This window comes from Rattus norvegicus, chromosome 20, assembly GCF_036323735.1.
Source record: "Rattus norvegicus strain BN/NHsdMcwi chromosome 20, GRCr8, whole genome shotgun sequence".
Lineage (NCBI taxonomy): Eukaryota > Metazoa > Chordata > Mammalia > Rodentia > Muridae > Rattus > Rattus norvegicus.
In genome coordinates this window covers 30496074-30503090 of record NC_086038.1, presented here as the reverse complement: position 1 = coordinate 30503090, position 7017 = coordinate 30496074, and positions in this window count along the sequence as shown.

Genomic DNA, 7017 nt, shown 5'->3' with positions numbered 1-7017 from the left:
GAAAAACATGTCAAGGTCATCCTCTAACCTCTGTGTCTGAAGGAGGCACACACACGTTCTCACCCAGACATGTACAAAGCACACATACACAAAAACAAACAAATATGTAAAAGCATCAATAAACAAAAGCTGCAGGAGCCTAGGAGCCAGTGCCCAGGTCCCTCCAGGCAAGTCTGTTGACCGTTGGTCGGTTGCTGTGTTATTTAATGCTAAATACTGGCCCTCAAGGTCTCGTTGCCCCCAGGAAGGAGAGAATCAGCTCGAAGACCCAAGTGATGCTATGTGATCTTGACCCCCAAGTTATCCCTGATTGGTGAATAACGATTCCTATAGCCAATAGCTGGGCAGAAGAGACATAGGCAGGATCTTGGAGTTCCCAGGCTTGGGGTTGGAGAGAGGAGACCATGTGGAAGGAGAGAGAGAAGGTGGAGAAAGGAGAGACACCATGGAGTAAGTGAGTCATGAAAAGGTGGCCATGAGGGTTGGCCAATTGGAGTTGAGAGAGGCTCAGATGAAAAATGGCAAGTTACAACTCAGGGTTATTGGCAGGGAAATAGACATAATGGAATAGAGGGTTTATCTGCCCAGCAATAGTGCATCAAAGGCTTATTACAAATATAAAGGTTTTGTGCCTTTTATCTGGGGACCGAATGATCAAAGGAGGGGTAGAAACCCCTCGGTTTGAGATTAAATGTTTTCTATGATACTCATCTTTCGTCTCCATATTGATGATGCCTGAAGGACCCACTCATCACCATCAATATGCAGGTAAGAGAACCATTTTGTGGAGTTGCACGTCTGTGCTATTCCTCCCAGGGGACTTGGCACCTTCCCTTGCCCCTGAGTAACCAGAGTGCAGCTGAGGTTCCCGAGCTGAAGGACTGGCCCGCGGCTGCTGTGATTGCTCCTCCGTCTCCTGGCCAGTGACTGCCAAGGTAACAAGTAAGGGACTAGCCTCTTGAGGAAGATGGGAGGTGCCTATTCAAGGTCCCTAGACAGGCTGTCCAAATGTTTTCTGGTGGCGGTGGCCCTCCTCCATCCGTCCCAGTGGAGGCCTCCCCTCCAAGGGTGGGTTAGACTACACCATCATTGTGATAGACAGGATTCCTTCCAGGCAGCTCCAGCCAGCAGCCTGAAGATGCCTAACCGTGGAAACTCACAGGAAACCAAGCTTAGGGGTCAGGGTGGGGACCAGAGGACAACTTCCATTTCTCCTTGGGGCACACAGGTTATGAGAGCTAGTCCTAGGTCCTGCTTAAACCACAGCTGCACACTGACAAGCTATGTGTGTCTGGAGGCAGGTTACTGAGCCTTGCTGGGCCCCAGAGACAGGGCGAGCACCTACCCCTTATATTACTTCAAGGCTGAGCCAAGCTGATATGTACAAGGACTTAGAGCTCGGCCTACGCCAAGGGCTGGGCTGATAACAGCTGAGATCATCTTCCCATTGGAAGGAGGTGACCACCCCAGCCCTAACCCCAATATTAGATCTAAAACTAGTCTTCCAATGGAGCCATTTGTCAAAACAGAGGAAAGAACCCCAGAGATGGGAAGGTCACATGGGTTGCTAGTGAGCTACAGGGTCAAAGTCCCCAGCGGTTTCCTCTCCTCGTTCTACCAGGTTTTCTGGTGTGGCGGCTTCAGAGAAGCATTTTCATCCTCATGCGTCTCTCCTTTAGCTCCTGACACAGCTAGGAGATTAAGGGGTCATTCCTAGCAAGTGTGGCAGCTGCTTCCGCTGGTAGTCTAGGGAAGTTAGGGCTTGGCTATGTCTCTCCAGCCTTCTAGAAGGTACTGGTGTTAAGTTGCTGCGTCCCTGGACCCCTGTCTCAGTGATGTCCACATGTCACATCTGAGGTTCCAGAGATAGCCTGTAATTCACATCAATATAATGAGGCAGCCACAAGTCCCCAGCACCTGACAGCAAGCTCCTTTCCCCAGGCCATTGTACTGGCTGGTTTTGTGTGTCAATTTGACACAAGCCAGGGTCATCAGAGAGGAAGAAGCCTCAGGTGAGGAAATGCCTCCATGAGATGTAGCTGTGAGGCAATTTCTCAACTAGTGATGAAGAGGGGGAGGGCCCAGCCCATTGTGGGTGGAGCCATCCCTGGGCTGGTGACTCTGGGTTCTATAAGAAAGCAAGCTGAGCAGGCCAGGGGAAGCAAGCCAGTAAGCAGCATCCCTCCATGGCCTTTGTATCCAGCCCTGCTTGAGTTCCTGTCCTGACCTCTTCCAGTGATGAACTGTGATCTGGAAGTGTAAGTCAAACAAACCCTTTCCTCCCCAACTTGCCTTTTGGTCACGGTGTTTCGTCACAGCAATAGACCACTAAGACAGCCAGGTGCTGCAGTTTGGGGTCAAGGCTGGGGGTTCCATCACTGATTTATGACACAGAGGGCACACTGGAACAGACAGAACATCCCGTCGTGTCTGGAGTCTTGTGTCTGTCTGCCTGACCCTTCCTCCTGCCTTGTCTGATTACAGCCTTTCCCCTGCTACGGCTTCATCCCCAGATGACACAGAAGCAACACTCTTGGTTACAGAGGAAGCAGAGGATAAAGTTAGCCTTGGTTTGGTGTAGAGTGGGGAAGTCTGCGAGTGAGGTGAGAAGCGGCCATCTCCGATCACAGAAGTAAACTCGGCCACAGACTCTTTGCTTTGCCAATGTCTCTCTAGTCTGGGCTGAAGGTGAACATTTTTCTTCTTCTTTTTTTTAATGTGCATTGTTTTGCCATGTTTGTTGGGGTGAAGGGGTCAGGCCTCGAGAGTTGTGAGCTGTCTTGTGAGTGCTGGGGATTGAACCAGGATCCTCTGGAAGAGCAGTCAGTGCTCTGAGCCACTGAGCCATCTCTTCTGCTAGCTTTGAACCCTTTATGTTCAAGATGACCTGGAACTTCTGAACCTCCAGTCTCTGCCTCCTAAGTGCTGGGATTGTTGTCACGCACAACCAGTCCTGGCTTACACGGTGCTTATGCAGGTTCGTGTTAGGTAAGCACTTTGCTGAGCCACATCCCAGCCTTGTCACTGTGTGGCTCTGGATAAGTTGTAGTCCCATTCTGGCATGGGACTACACTTGTTTCTCTAGGGCTCTCCCTCTCCTGACAGCCTAGAATTCATTTACCGTGCCTACCAACAAGACTCAACTGATAACTAAGTTCCCAGCAGGCACCATGCTTCTCTGCTCAGTCCTTCACTCTGCTTCTCAGGCAAAAGAGAGGCGTCAGCTAGCTGACACCATACCTGCTGCATAAATAACCCTTACTTCCCTGGCCTATCACAAGCAAGGGGATTGCTGCAGCTCACTGCTCTGGGCTGGACCGTGTGGCTCTGCTCTAGCCTGCTCACTACACCAGAGGCACTGCCCCTAGAGCCACCACCATGCCATTCACTATCCCGGGTGCTGGGGTTTCAATCTCTGCCCGTGCCCAGACAAAGCACACCAAGCCAACATGGCTCCACATGGAGAGGTTTAATGAGAGAAGAAGAGTAGAAGAGGGGAGGGACAAAGGACAGCCATGAGCACGTGGAGGGAAGGGGTTGGGATGGGGAAAGAAGGGACAAGGATAAATAAGTCATGAGAGAAGAGAAGAGAAGAGAAGAGAAGAGAAGAGAAGAGAAGAGAAGAGAAGAGAAGAGAAGAGAGCAAGAGAGAGGAAGAGAAAGAAGAGGGGGGCAAGCAGCCCCTTCTATAGTCAGGCATACCTGGCTGTTGCCAGGCAACCGTAGGGCAGAGCATACCTGGCTATTGCCAGGTAGCTGTGGGGGTGGAGCTTAGACAGAATACCAACACCAGGACAAGGGCTAACTGGTACATACTCCTCTCATGGCATAGACTGTGGCACGAAGTTCTGACCAAGCAGATCGCACAGGCAGGCAGAGAAATGCCACACTTCAATGGGGGCCATGGCAGGACAGTTTGGAGAAGAGCAAGAGTCAGAGAGGAACTTCTTTGCACAGAGGGCTGGAGAGGTGGTAATGGGCTGGGTGTGTAAAAGTGAGGAGCTGAGTTTGGGTCTCTGGGGAACACACATAATTCCAGCACTCGGAAGTAGAAACAGGATTCCCAGGGCTTGCCGGCTAAGCAGCCTAGCCAATCAGAGATCTCCAAGTTTCGGGAAGCCCCCGAGGAAGACAGCTGATGTCAACTTCTGGACTCCATTGACATACTCATGCAACACGAATATCCACACCACACACACGTGTGTGATCGTACGATAATACAATTGAAAAGTTCACATGAAAAGGGAGGGATAATTAAAGGTGGAATTCGGCTAACACTGGCACCTGGACAGGGGACCATCAGATCCCAAGTTACCCTTCTCCACGATCACCCTTTCATGGCTGCCATGATCCAGCCTGATTCTTGGGGTCTACAAGCAGCTTCTTGGATGCAAGTTTTGTGTTCTTGTCACAGTCTGTCTTCCCAAGCATAACTCCTTGATTCTGGAAACACGATAGGCCTTCCGAGAACGCTATGGAAACCTTCCCACAACACTCAGCCTTCCCCCATCCTGCTAATTAAAGCCACGGCTGCTAGGGGGAAAAATGGCTTTGAGGAAATGAAGTTTTATTATTTTTGCATTAATCCATTTACCAGGAAGGGCTAGCACTGAGCCAGAAGACAAGGACAATCTGCAGGGGACCTGCTGCCTGCAGCTTATTTGCCTATTCATATAGTAGTTCACCATGGATGGCTGAGGGGAACAAGATAGGTTGGTCTCCATGTCTGCCTGGAAAGAGCTGGGGACAGACACAGGCGTGTGGTGCGAAAGCAGAGGGGACAATGGGACATGACAGAGAAGCAGGTAGCGTTCATGAGGCACAGAGGAAGATAACTGAAGAGAGGCGGGGCCTTTAAGGAGCTTGGTAGAGACAGCAGGAAGGACAGAGAACTGGAGTCTGTCCGTGAGGCTTGGGTAGAAGATGGGAAACAACAAGAGTGGGTGGGATCAGGCAGCGAGGGCGAGCCCAGGTGACCTGAGAACACTGATGAGGGTTTGAGCCTCTTACATAAATGATAGACGTGCTGGAAGGTTCTATGCAGCCGTGTGGGCTTCGATGACATCATCACTAGACATGTGGCGGCTGCCTGGAGGCTCTGGGATTGGGGGCAGAATTGGGAGAAGGGCATATGAGATCTGCCACGAGGCCAAGATTAGGAACGGGAATGACCACGTTCACCCAATAGATGTTTAGAGGCTAAAAACAGAACACGGTGGCCAGTAAAGAGGGCAACCTAGAATGGCCACCCGAACTACAGTTTATATTATATGGACATGTCAGTGTTCCCAACTAAAATGGAGAATTTTGGAGACAGCAACTCTGGAAGGGAATGCTTGAGTTGGAGGAATGTATAGGCATGGGGACTCGGAACCACCAAGCAGGTGGCCTGGAACACAAGCTAGGGCAGGGTTTTTCAACCTGTGTGTTATGACCCCTTGGAGGGTCCAACTACCCTTCACAAGTGTCACCTAAGACCCTCAAAACCACAATATTTATATTACAATTCATAACAGCAAAGTTACAGTTATAAAGTAGCGGCAAAAATAATTTAATGGTTGGGGGTTCACCATCATATGAGGTACTGCATTAGGAAGGTTGAAAACTACTGCTCTAGGTCAAAGAGTAGTAGGAGCTTTAGAAGCCACAGAAGTGGGAGCAGCCATGTACCCTTCAAGACATTTTAAGCTACAGGAAACAACACTCATAGTAGTGACTCTAGGCATAGGGAACATAGCTCAGTTAGTAGAGAGCCCTTTCTTGCCTAGTGTACACGAAGCTCTGTACTAGATCACCAACATGCCATACAACTGGGTGTGGTGGCACATACTTGTAACCCCAGTCTTCAGGAGATAGAGGCAGGAGGATGAGGAGTTAAAAGTCATCCTTGGCTGTGTTTTTAGTTTGGGGCCAGCCTGGGCTACCTGGGGCCAGCCTGGGCTACCTGAGACCCCATTTCAAAAAAACAAAAGTTGTTCTCACGAGAATGACATTGACCTTTTTCACTTCTTACATTAGAGGTGGTCATTAAGCTTTGCCATCATTGCAATGTTGTCCAAGACCCGGATCTGGGCTGTTTTTTCTTTGTTTGGGACTGTCCTGGGTGGAGAACTAAGCCATGCTTGCACACGCTAGGCAGAGCCCTACTGCTGAGCTGCAGCCACAGCCCAACATATATCTTCTACTCCACCACCTCCGTTCATCTGCATGCATCTGTTCTGCAGGACTGTGGAAGGCAGGCTAAGTACCTGGAGGATGTGAACTCCGGGGGAGGAAGTTGGAAAACAATTCCTTAATAGATGTAATGCCTGCCTTTGGCTATGTTTGGCAAGACACACAGAAAGGGATTAGTCTCATAAAAGAATTGGCTGGTTAACAAGGGGGCGTAGGAGGAAATTAAATATCCACTAATTAGTACTTGTGGGGTTGAGGGGGTAGGGAATTCTTAACCCTAAATGGAACAAGGCAACATGGAGAAAAGTCTGCAGGGAGGAAGACTGGTTGACATCTGCCCAGGGTGGACCTTCTGCTTCAGGCCTTGATGGAGTCATAGATACTGGACCAACCTCCAACCACCACACACAACTAGAAAGCAGGATCGAACATCAAAAACATCTGTTTCCAGACGCCGAGTGACCGGACTAAGGCAGTAATCCCAGAGAAAATGAAAACAGTAAGATAAACTCTGTGACCATGAGGACTCTCCGGTTGTGGGATAGAAAGCCACGAAGCATTTCTTTCAAGGTGCTAGGAGGCCAAGATCAGAGCTCAGAGAATCGATGTGGCTGGGATCTGACGCAGGGACAGAGCTCCGATGACAGCCTAGGACTCGTTCTGAGTCACTGAGTAACTATTAGTAAGATTGAGATGTGTGGATGGGTTCGTGCCCAGAAAGATCAAAGAACAATTCCTGATTAAGGAGTTGTTAGCTGAACCATGTTTGGATAGGTTCAAGTGTGGGACAGTCAGAGCAGAGAGGTCTTGGGGAGCATGGAAGACGTTCAGTGGAAACTTCAT